This window comes from Gallus gallus, chromosome 1, assembly GCF_016699485.2.
Source record: "Gallus gallus isolate bGalGal1 chromosome 1, bGalGal1.mat.broiler.GRCg7b, whole genome shotgun sequence".
NCBI lineage: Eukaryota > Metazoa > Chordata > Aves > Galliformes > Phasianidae > Gallus > Gallus gallus.
The window spans coordinates 116,921,381-116,934,985 of NC_052532.1; positions in this window are offsets into that span (position 1 = coordinate 116,921,381).

Genomic DNA, 13,605 nt, shown 5'->3' on the forward strand with positions numbered 1-13,605 from the left:
TTTCACTAGAAATAATTTTCTCAATTACAATAAAATCAGCAAATACAGCAGCAGTAGCAGTAAGAAGTCTTGAGAGTAAGCAGTGCAGGATATTCCATAAACTGTATTCTGGGACTCAAAACAATGTTTGACTAGCTGTATGTCCATGCAAAACAGTTTCCACTGTCTGACATACTTGACTAAAAATGGTCCAGATTTAGAGTTACGTAATCCAGAAAGTTAGTAGAGTTCTGGCTACCTTGGTAAATCAAGAACATGGCAGTAGTGACTCCTGTCTAGCCTAATGAAGACTTGCAATTTTTAGAAGTAAACTCTGGCTATTGTGTATACTACTCTTAAATTAATTGCCCAGCACTTTTATCTTGTACTTAGCAAAACCTTGTGAAAATCTTTGTCTGAGAGGCCCAATAAAGTGAGACAGTAAAAGACTAAACAATTAAACAAATGAAACTTACTGAAGTTAAGTGAACAGGAAAGTATGATGAAGAGAAGTCAGAAGCAAAACTGTATAAAGTTTTGGCTTTGCCTTCACTTGTCATTCCTAAAACATTTCTCAGTGTCGTTTTATCAGCGCTGGAGTTGTTTTGAGAAAATGTCCAAATAAAAAAAATCCAGAAGAACACACAGAAAGTTAGTGAAGACTGCAGTGAAAGGAAGAGTGTGTGACAACCTGAAAGACTTTAATGCCTGAAGGTTTCATTGGAAGCAATTAAGATTGTTGATTTTGAAGCTGCTGTACATATAAAAACTACTTATGAGCTTGTAGTTTTCTGCTTTTCTGCTAAGAAAGATTAAGACAGGCATTAAAGTCACTGGAGCAAGAAGATAGTGACTTCCAACCTTGATGAATTTTTGTAGAACAGATTAGTTTGGTTTTAGATTTCTAGTTCATGCATGTTGGACTACATTTTAGCTGGCATATTTCACAGTCAAACAATGATCTTGGCCTTTTAAGAGCTCAGAATTCCAACTGTTGGAAGATATAGGTGCAAATAACTACTGAAAGAGGTCAGTGTTGCTGCAGAGCAGCCTGTGGGTAGAGACTGAAACACATAATGTCCAGAGGTCTGTTAATCATTCTATTATTCTTGGATTCCGTGAACTGGAAGAAACCATGGCACTGTATTTTTGGTGCTATTAATTCAATATTTTATGATCCACTCCTGAAAAATAAATAAATAAACAAATAAATACATAAAAACATTTTTGTGAAGGAGGCTAATTACTATAACAATGCTATTACTGGTTACAAATTGCAATTTGTTGTGTAAACTCTATCTTTATTCTGTTTTCTTTGTTGTTAATCTACTATTATCTTTTATTTAAAAAAATGCATTGCAGAGATCTAAAATTCTTCCAAAATACTTTGGCATCTTCAGATGCTTCCATGCTTTTTCTTAAAATTTACCATATAATTGTTTAATTTTAACTGCTTATTGTTTTCTACTTGAAATTTTTTTTTATCACAAGGGTGTTTCTTTTGTATATATATAACTGATCATGCATGTGGCTTGACTTCTGTTCTATGTTTTATTATGTAGACATCAAATGGGAAGGATATGATGCATCTGATTACTTCATGCAGGGAGACCGGAAAGTCTGCAAATAATGTAAATGCATCATATCTAAAAAAGAATAATACGAAGTCCTGTCCCTGGGAAGGCATAATCCCAAGCAACAGTACTGGCTGGGGACTCAGTGCTTAGGAAATCGGTCTGCTGGAAAAGACCTGAGGGGTTCCTGAAAGAGTGCAATCTGAACACAAATCAGCTGTGTGGCCTTGCAGCGATGAAAGCAAACTGCGTGTTCAGTTGTGTGTATCAGTTAGCCTATAGCCAGCAGATGAAGAAATGTGATTATTTAGGACACACATGAAACAGAAGGTCCAGTTTTGTTTCTCCCTCAGTTTGGGAGAGATAAAAATAGGACAGTATGCAGCAGAGGGCCACCAAGATGGCTGGAAAATGAAATGTATGGGGAAAGGCTGAGAACTGTGACTGTTCAGTCTAGAGAAATGAGTGCTCAAGGTGATCTAATCACATTCTATTTAATACCTAAAAAGTAGCTACAGAGATGGAGAAGATAATTCCTGTATATGGACACATAAAACAAGAGGCAATAGGCACAAGTTTCTTCAGGAGAAATTCAGCCTGGATACATTAAATAAATTCTTCAAGGTGACAGTGATTAAATTATTCAATAAGTTGCTCAGAGAAGTGAAGGAATCTTCTTCAGTGGAATAATTTGATACTTGCCTTGACAGAGCCACAGATAGCTTAATGTAGAAACCTGCTTTTAATGAATGACCTGACCAGGTGCTCTTCAGAGGTCCCTAACTGCCGTGGGCTGTTCTATGATAGTGGGGTTCAAAGTAAAGCTCAGGCATGAAAGAGGAGAGTTTGAAAATTTCTCTTGAGTTTGTATCTCCCAGAGGATGTATCAGATAATCAAGAGTAATGACTATTTAAAATGCTTGGAAACTTTTCCAGTCTGAATTACACAGGCCTTCCCTGAGGCACCAGTCCTGAAGAAAATGATATTACGTTTATTGGCAGCACATTATAAATGTAATTTTCTCTTGTCACACTGACATAAAATAATTGCTTGCACATTCTCTGGTTACAAAAGGTTCAGTAGCATTCTTGCCTGGCTCATTTATTTGATTCTATACTAATTCTTTGGCAATGACAACAGGACCACATTCCCAGTTTGTACAGTATGTAAAACATTTATTTTTCATACAATGGGAGGTATACCAGGAGAGTTTCTGTAGTTGGACAGTCTTTATCACAATCACTGATCCAGCTAACTTTCATGAGAGTTTGAGGCCTCAGTTATTTTGAATGTGGACCACTACTTGCCCAGCTTAATCAAGTCTGTGTTAATAGTCTAGTGAGTAGTTGAGGAAAAACGTCCCCTTGTGTATCAAGCAAGACATGACACATCACACGTGAGTCCAAATGAAAAGCACAAATCAAGCCACATTTCCAGTGATTTTGATTCTTTTTATGTATTCTGATGTCTGCAGTTTTGAAAATGTGCCTACAATTTGAGAAATTAAAAGAAAATGTAAGACAAATCTCAGTGATAGCTGGTGATATTTAACAATGTTTGTTAGTAATGGTTACACTATTGTTTGGCTGGGTAAGACTTTCATAAATCTATCATAGGGTTGGTAAAAAAATAATTCTATAAACGTTTTCCAATTAGAAGTAAATCAAGAATTCTTTTAAATCAAGCATTTTCAGAGAGGCAACGTATGTTTTTTTAGTAGAAATAATTAAAACACACAACAGTCTGGTTTGAAAAATCATATCAAAATCTCTTTTGATCATTTTGCAGGTCTCTTTTCCTATCTTATCGAAGAGTAAATATTTTGGAAAGGAGCCTATATTTTCCATGTCAAAATTGTCTTTTTTGTTTGTTTGTTTGTTTTCTAATCTTAGTTTTTTCTTTTACCATCAATTTTACTTTTCACCTTTTATTACAAATGAAAAAAGCAAAAAATAAGAAGGAAGAAAAAAGAAAATCACAATCTGAAACTCCTTAACCATTGGAGACATTGAAACTCCTCCTTTTTTCTTTGCTTTTGTATTTGAAAGAACTTTTATATTTTAAAGAAGCTCAATGACAAAAAAGAGATCTGTCCTGCTGAACACCTTTGTCAGCAACTGGACATGCTTATAAAGGCTGCAGTTGATTCCAAAGGGGAGGCAGGAGAGACAACTGGTATGTTCAAGGGCAGGGCTGCAGCTCAGAAAGAGCAAGTCAGAGAAATCTACAAACCTAGCAGACAGACATGGACAGATGCCAAGTTCCATCCCCAGGAAGAAAGACCCCTTAGCAGCTATGGGCTTGGGGTTGAGAGGTTGGAGAGCAGGTCCATGAAAAAGACCCTGGAGTACTGCTGGCAGCAGTGTGCCCTCAAAGCAAGGGCAGCCAGTGGCATCCTCAGCTAGTTTAGCTATAGCACTGAGGTTGTGCAGTCTCTGTCCTTAGAAGTCTATCAAGAAAAAACTCCAAGCAGCCTACTCTGCTCTCAAACCTAACCACGCTTTGATCACAAGGCTGGACTATAGATGTCCTTAGGTCTCTTTCCATCTGAATCATCCTCTAATTTTGTGATCTGCAGAGAAAAACAGCCATGTCCTGCCATGGAAAATAGAGGAAGATAAGTGAGTTTAAAACATGAACATATTCCCTTAACTTACAAAAGAAATATAATTTCTTTTGGCTGTAAATTTAAATATATGTACATATATGCTAATAAAAACAAAGCATATTTTTCCATTACAACATTGTGCTTTAAATGGAAACAGTTCCTGAAGACAAAAAAGAAGTTGCTGTTCAGTTCTAGTTACTAAACTAATAAAAAACCTATTCAATGCCAGTGTTGTAGTTAGACTAACCTTACATGATCATGAATAATCTGGTACAGCTTCAAACATTCACACTTTGCTGTCTCTGCATGTTCTTGCTGTGCTCCTTTTCTTATAACTGTGAGTGGCTTCCTTTAGGATTTATACTGCACTACATGGATCTACACCAAATTAAAATCTGTACTTTTGAATCTTTTGCAAGCAGTTGTATTTGTAAACATCAGTGTTGTGGTTTAAAGTGGCTAAATATTATTGGAATTGTAACTAATCCCATATTTTTAAAAATAAACATCACAGAGTGAAGATAAGTGTATTTCCTTTTCTTCTCATTTTGTTTCGTTTTGCTTGGTTTTGTTTTGTTTTGTTTGCTTGTTTGAAAGATATTATTCAGCTACCAGTGGAAAATGATGACACGTCATAGTCAAGTGAAAAACAAAAAAAATCAAATGAAACAAAAGGGAAAGAAAACAGTTTCATTTAAAGAATTCACTTGAGCTCATTCCGCTGTAGAATGCATCAAGTATTGGGAAGTTAGACAGATAGCATCTTGATATCAAGATATCATTTCACACACACTTCTCACAACTTTTTTTAGATTTTTCAAGATTTGCTTTTTTAACGGAGCATGATTTTTATGGAAACTTCAATTATTGAGTCATTTACAAGCAAATTATTTCATTCTTACAAGAAAAGCATTGTATTCCTATGACAATTACTTGAATATGTGATATTGCTTTCAGTTTATGTGGGGATTTCACACAGGTTTCTATAGATATATGAGCTCTTTCTTCCATACTTTCATGTGAAAAAGCCTTCCAAACATGCCTCTATTTTTTGTCCTTTGCAAACAAAACTCTCCTGAAATCACTATACACACTCAAAAGCTAGAGAAAACGGAATAAAAAAGAATTTCCCAGTAGATTTCCTTAGATGAGTGATTTCATTTTGTTACAATTTGTCATAGAAAGTCTTAGCACAAGATTTCAGAGAATGATATAAAATAACACTGGATTTCATTTAGTAAGGGCCAATTTAGAGAGGAAAGATGCCCTGAGACTTCTTGTAAAATCATATATCCTCCTACAAGCATTATAATTTACATTTTCACTCTCCAAAAATCTATAACAAAAAGATTGAAAGAAGATATTTAATCTTTTGTGACCACAGAATTCCAACTCATCTTCCATTTCTATCATTTGCGTTATAGAGGAACTTAGACAAATGCATAAAACAAAATATTGGTATCTTTTAATACAACGTGCTTGGAATTGTGTCAGTGCATAAATATGTATCTTTGCCAAAATTTGATAGTTTATAACCTTTTACATTCACAAATCAATATCTCCCATGACAATACCTGAAAAACCTTCAGATAAAATAGTAGAAAATTGTCCTTTAACTTCTAATATATATCTATTTTTCTTCATTATTTCTTGATACTCAGTGTTAGCATGACTAACAGGATCTAAAGTAATATTTGGTTGTGCTATTAATATTATCTTGTGTAAATCTCCCTGGTCTGTAGGCTTTCATCTGGCAATTAGTGATATCACAATTTCTGATAGTTGCAGGGAAAAACCGCTTATTTCACTTAGATTAAATCAGATTAGGATAAAATCCGTTTGTTGAGTTTGTAAAAACATGCAATTAATTTAATTGTAAACCATAATTTTCATTTCTTTGTCTGCATTTGCGACAGACATTTCCAGGACAGACAGGTCCACCACAGAAAGGACAAATGAAGATGCAGTTTGGAGTACCCAGTGGGCCCTTACCACTGGGTTGCTTCTGGTAGGCTAACCATGTAAACCTGTTCATCTGTCCATATCACTTTCTCTCTGATACTAACTTTAACTCTGTCATCACACAAAAATCACTTCTGAAAATCATTATGGTTATCTCCATACTGAGAACTGAGCAGTCAAGCTGATATTGCACTTGACTAGAAGACGTAGACTTTCAAAAAAACTTCATCAGGTCTTCAAAGTACCGTGTAATGACTCACCAGTTCCTTTCTAGCACATATCAAACACTATTTAAAGTTCATTTCAATGTACATTGCTAAAGTGAGGGGCTTTCCATCAGTTTCTTAAAATAATGTTCTACTGTCTAAAAGGTCTTCCTGTTAAGAAGATTATTTTCTTCATGTTTAGCTTAAATTTGTCACTGCATTTTACCCTTAAATCCCAGTTAAAATTCCTCCACCACCTAATATATTCCCAAAATATCACTGTATTTTTCCCCCTTGAAATTTCTGGGGATGTTGGAATTATAACTTCAGAACTAACACATTTATCTAAAGGAATTTCTAATTTAACTGGAATCAATCCTGCAGGTGAACCAGTGGTTACCTTACTACAGTTTAAGATGTGTCTCATATTTGCTACGGTAAGGAGACCATTTTTCTAGTGGACTTTTCTATTTCATTCTAGAACTCCTTCCCCCCCCCCCTCCCCCCTTAATTTTATAGTAAAAGCCAGACCTAGTCAGATCTGAAAGCTAGAGTCTTTCACCTTTCTGACACTCTCCTCTTTCATTTCTGATGTTCTTCAGGGTAGTAGAGAATTTGTTTGACATATGAAATTTAACAAGACCAAATGCCAGATTCTGCACCTGAGATAATGAAACTCTGGGTGAGGAGTAGATTAGGGGATAGGAAGCTGGAATGCAGTTCTTCAGAAAGGGATTTGGAGATTTTGGTTGATGATAAGCTCAATATGAGTAAACAGTGTGACTCAATAGAGTAAAGCTAAGGAAAGAAATTACTGTCCCACTACAGTCAGCTTTTGTGCAGCCTTCACTTCAGGAAATGTTTACAATTTTAGGCTCCACAATCTTAGATGGATATAAAAATATTTGAATATGTCCAAAGGAGAACTGTGAAAATGGTGAAAGTTCTAGAGGTCAAAATATATGAGAATTGCATGAGGTTCCTTGGTGCGCTCTGCACAAAGCAGAGGAGCTGAGGAAAGACCTGATGGCGGCTGCAGCTCCCTACAGGAAGCGCTGAGCTCTGCTCTCTGTGACAGCGACAGGGCCTGAGGGAACGGCATGGAGCTGTGTCAGGGGAGAGGCAGCTCGGGGTTAGGGACAGGGTCTGTACAAGAGGGTGGTGGGCATAGAACAGAGTGCCCAGGGCAGTGGGCATGGCCTTGAGTGCTGGAGTTCAGGGACCATATGGATAACACTCTCAGACGTAGGGTTTGGATTTTGAATGGCCCTGTGTGGAGCTTGACTTGATGATCCTTGTGAGTCCCTACCTTCTTGGTATGTTCTTTGATTCTATCTAGGCAGAAGGTATTTTGAGTCTTTATTCTGAACATTTAATTGACGTGGCACTTGACATGTGGAACCTAAAGTTGAGATGTGAGACACACTAAAAATAAAGAGTATAAACCGTGCTGACCCTTTAGCTTGACTGTACATCCAAATTTGCAATTATATTTACAATGGCTAAAAAAGCAAGTAATGAGATCATTAGATAATATCAGCTGATGGAAGTGAAAGATATGCAACTATTTACTGTATTTCTCTTTATTTTGTAAACAATTTTTTCTCCAGAACCAGTTTTCATTCCTTTTCATCTTGATATTTAGGTTCTAAACACCTTTCTATTCCTGAGGCCTAAAACTCATGAAATCCACTATTCCCCATGGAGATAAGGGACAAATGATCCACGGTATAAACATCAATAATGTTGAACATAATGTCCCAAAGAGCGAAACATTATTGTACAAATAAGATTTGTCCCAATGCTGCCAAACATGAAGCCACAGGGGACTTGTTGAAATACCAGTTGAGGGTTGCTGCACCTGCTAATTGCTTTACAAACTGTATAACACTGTGATGTTTTATTTTCAATAGCAAAAGTTTCATAGCAGCTAAGTTTATCCTCAGGAGCACTACGGTGCTTCTGTATCTTCCTCAAACGTGTGTTGATCTCATAATAGAATATTCTTTCCCCCCTCACACTTTCTTTCATTTCTATATTCCCATAGCTTCAATGAATATGCAGGTTCCTCTGAATATGCTGTTAAATTCCTCTGCTCAGCCAGACCAAGAAAATGGAGACAGTGAGAAAGTGGAGGCAGAAGCCAAAGACTGGGAGGGGACACCTGGATCACAGCATCCTTTCAGACTATGCCAGAACTGTCACACTCACCCTGTGGCCAGGAAGGCTATCAGCATCCTGACAGAGCATCATCAGAAGATCAAAGGGGCACAAACATGATTAAGGGACTGAAGCATCAATCATATGGGAACTGTCTGAGAGAGCTTGGAACTGATCATCCTGGAGAAGAATCAGATTTATCTTACATTTGTGCATAAATACTCCATGGTAGGAGTAAAGACAACAGAGTCAAACTCTTCTCAGTGGTATCATGATAGGATGAGAGACAATGGGCGCAAACTTAACAGTAAGAAATTCCACCTAAGCATAAGGGGGAAGAAAAAAGAAAAAGGTAAAACTGGTCACAAAACACTGCAAAAGGCTGCAGTGCAGAGACTGTGAAGCCTACATCCCTAGAAGTAGACATGGCACTCAGAAACTTTTCATTCACTTTGCGCTTACCAAGAGGCTGGACTTGATGACCTCCAAAAGTATCTTCCAGCTTCAACTACTAGGTGTTGTGGAAACATTTGTTTAAAATATAGGGAAGAACATTGGTTAATATAAATGAATATCCTTCTATGGATTTGAATGTCTCTGTTATTTTATGCACAAAAGATGTATGTTAGAAAAACCTTTGGTAAAAACTAATGTAACCAAGGCTTTCCCTAGAATTTCTGACTCCAGATCTTTGTCAACTACACACAGAGAGAAGTGAATTTTTTATAAACAAAAAATTCCATTGGATAGAAGAAAAAAAAAAAGTGGGACATTTGAGACATCGAAACTTGCAGTAAAAATATGATCACACGATTAGCTGGATTTTTGAAGAAAAAATCTCACCACATCTGCACTGCTTCATCTTTTCTACAGATAAAGATGGGATTGTCTGTCATTTGCATGCATTAAACCTCATACATCTTACAGTTATTATATTTTCTAAAGATATTTTATCATCTCCACATATCTTTGCATGATCTTTTCAATGGATAATATTTATAAAAATCCTAAATAATTTATTTTTCTTCTACATAAAGGAAATTTTAAGAGTGCCAGTCCCATTCCATTTATTTTATGCAGAAAAACAAATCTTCATATCATACTAGCATGGCCAGATTAGGGCTCTAAATTGGTGGACTATAGCCCAGTCACAAAAACCCTGTGGTAAAACAATTATGTGACACAGACTTGCTGCTGTTTCACTGCTCCTCTCCTATTTGCATTAATTTAATCAAAATGGAAAAGTTATTTTGTTGGCCCTACCAAAGAAATTAAACAAGCCAGTGAAAGTTACAGAACAAATAATTATGTGGTGATAGAGGTTAATCCATCCAGCTTGGTCTCACTTTTACATGGAGAAAGCAGAAATTGCACTTTACATCTTTCTCTCTCTTTCTTTCCTTCTTTCTGTTTTTTTCTGTTTGTTGCCTTCCTTCCTTTCCTTCTTTCTTTCTCACTCTCTTTCTCTTTTCTTAACTTAGTAAAGGTTTTTATTGTTGTTATTTTTTTGCAGAGAATGAGTTTATAGAGGTGGTCCTCTGGTGGTCCCATTGTTATCCAGATTTTCTAGTTACAGTTAGAAGGACTGGATATATGAAATGAATATATGGGCGTACATGGATTCCCAAGAACTTGCATGGACCTCACACAGCATTTGGTAATGATGGTTTAGGAAGATGATGTGAGAGCAGCTTCCCAGCATTTCTTATTCTAAGTCACCAAGATTTAGATCAGTGGTGTAGGGAATTTAGTAGATGCAGGCACTCAGATAATACGAAAATTTTGAAGACGGGTTTAATATTTTCACTGACTCCTTTATGAATGCATGCTACTTTTCCCCACAGTAAGTGAAATATTTTCTCTGCCATGAAGGTCCATTCAAAGTGTCCTACTAAATGTCAGCTAACACAAGAGTGTCTCATATGATCCCTGTGGAGAAATGATGGCTTCTGTCTCTCTTTTTTTTCATCTCCTCTGTGCTTACTCTCAAAAGGAATTGTAAAACTTCACCAAATAAGAAGAGTAATTTAAAAAGAATGATTCCCCCATATGTAAGATGAAGGACTGTTTGACCTGGTATATGATTCCCTTTTCTCTTCCAGGAGGAAGACAAATATTAAGATGTTTTCCACAATTTCTTATTTAAGATATCATCAACAATTATCGACTGCAAAGATTAAATGCATTTACTTGACACATTCTTCTGTTTTTTATTTTTTTTCCAGATTTTATGTAGACAGGAATATCCAGAAAAACTTCACTTGTCCATTTCTTGTCATGAACACAGATAAATCACTTTTCTTTTATAAATTCCACTTTACTGGTTTTCTTTTGCTGTTCCCCAATTTTATTTCACTTAGTAGAAAGACAGAAGAATAAAAGAACTGAAAAACAACAACCATGCAATGCTGCATTTTTCTTTCTCCCTACTCTTTAGACTCATACTCTTATCTTGAAAGTTTAGGGAAGATGAGAAATTGAGGATAATGAAATCACTTATGTTAGCTGTTCATATTCACTGCGTTCTGTGAATTCACCTCCAAAGCTACAAATTCCAGTGTTATGCGCAGAAGGGTTCAGATTCCTGCAGTCCATATTGAGCTCTTCATTTCTTTTTAAATGAGTCTGGAAGAATTCCCATCTTACGTATGCCTGCTTTTCTAACCCATACACCAGAGAGTTAGGCTGGTTTCGTGTATTTGCTGAGAATTAACTTCTCTCAGTTACTCTCTCCTTCTTTCCCAGTGAAATATCTGCACATGATTTCTAGTTGTCACTTGGCAAAAGGAAGCTGCAATACCTCTGTGACATTCACTGATGGAGTTTGTGTGATCTATGTGTAAAAAGTACCATATGACATTTGCATTCCACTGAGGACGAAAGACTAGATTAGCAATATTATCTAGGTATGTAGCTGTTATTGTAATCAATCATTGCTGAAGTTACAAATAACTACCCCAAATCTCTTCAGTTTATACATAAGTATTTCAGGATTAAAATTTCTTTAAAGGAGAAGGTATGTTATGAGAGATGCAGAAAGGGGAAAAAAATCTTTCTGATAAAGAGTAGCATTCACGAGAAACTGATTCATGAGTATTCATTCATGAGCTCATTTTAAGCTAAAACATGCTGATGATCACAAAGTATGAGTAGTTCAAAGTAAAGTCATGTTTACGAGAAACAAAGCTCAGGTTCTAATATTTGTTTTACATAATGATAAGGCAAACAATTATAATAAGGATTGAATTTTCATGACAACGGGCTTCATTATACTGTCTGTAAACTCATGCTAATAGGATGCAGTGACTACACTCCATATTTTTGGGGGTGAAGCTCACTAACTACACCATGGGTGAGGATAATCTACAAAAAGTCAGAATGAACAGGATGTTTCTCACACAATGTCATTAACTGAGATAAATGCTGTAAGGGCCTACACTGGATTTAAAAGTTTTGTAATCAATATCTATAAATAATGATAAGAATAATAAATGAAAAAGGGAGCAGAAGTGTTTTAGAGTTGTGACTAAATTATGTAGCGTGAGAATTCTGACTGAAATGTGATGATGAAATTGAGAAAGTGTTGAAGAATGCAGGTATGAAGGTCAGAGTAGAGAAGCTGGAACATTTTACAGAAGAGAAGCATCCTTGGAGTGGATGATGATAAAGCAGCTTACTCCAGTGACAAGGCTGCATAGCTTGTCATTACTGGTTCTGCTCTGTCTGATATGTTGGTATAAATCCATAATAAAAGCAGTAATGTGTTGTCCTAAGAGATTTTATCTCTGAAATAAATATTAAGCTTTCTTGCAACTTGGGTGATGGTCATTATTCCACCCAAAAAGATGGCACTGAAGTCAATTCTCAGAAGACAGAGAAATGGTCATAATTTTATTTCCTGACTCATGCTATGGGAAAAGCTTGTGAGAGGCAGAAATAATGATAGCACTATACACAGCACTGAAAATTGACTGAGCCTTAGTCAATTCATTTTCTAACTGGATGGTTCTAAGCCTTTAAAATTACCCTGCTAAAAGAGAATGAGCAAAAGTAAATTATATGCAATTTAGACTGTGTTAATCTGGACTAGGTACTTGCTCTTCAGTTGTTGTACATCCTTAATTTTAGGTTACTTGAAAATCTAGATGTTTTAAACATTTGCTCTATAGCTGGTGCTTTCTAAGACTTTGATCCATAATATAATCTATTTTCCACAATTCGTTAATACAAACTGTCAGAATTCTGATTCAAATACATTAACTTTCAGAGTCATTATATTGCTCTGATTTATGTATGCTGCACTTGAAACTTCTTTAAAAATCTTAAACCTTAGAGTACTGATTTAGTATGTGAGCCTATAAATCTTACTGTTAAATGTTTAGTTTAATTTCCTGATTTATATACAAAAGATTTCATACTATGTATGAACCATAATGTTAAAACTCTAATTTAATACTGTAGTTACTGTAAGAAGCATTAGTACATTAAAATATGCAACAGTTGAGAGTTTGAGATGAAAGTAATCAACAGTTTCTGCAGACTGCACCTCTGGCCCACCCTTAGCTGGTGTAAATCAAAATAACATCACTTTAGGAAGTTTCTCTGGCTCACAGCATTCATGAAACTTGCTCTTTACTCATAATATGAAAATATAATTAGAAGCATTACACTTGGAATGGCTTATGGAGATGTCATATGATAGAAATATGCTTTCTCTTTGATCTCATCTCTTTATGATCTTAATTTGCTAGTCATCAAAGAAAATATACCTATCAGAGACTTGCTGTTACAGATGCTCTGGTGAATTTTATATTTCATTTTAGATAAATTAGATGTTTGGATAGTCATTATTTTTTCTTATTTTTTTTATGATAATGCTATTCTAAGCCATAATTCACTGCTACGTTCAGTTCATGCAGGATTTTGACTATATAGCTAATCTTTCTACACAATATAGCATAATGCAATAAACTATTACTTTTGGTTTTAAATAAGCAAAATGTGTTAGCCAAGTCACAAACATAAAATCAACTTTCTATGCAAGAAAGGATACCAGGAGAATTCAGGCTGAAACACTGCTAAGAATTATTTCCCCACAAACAGCTGCCTCTTTTT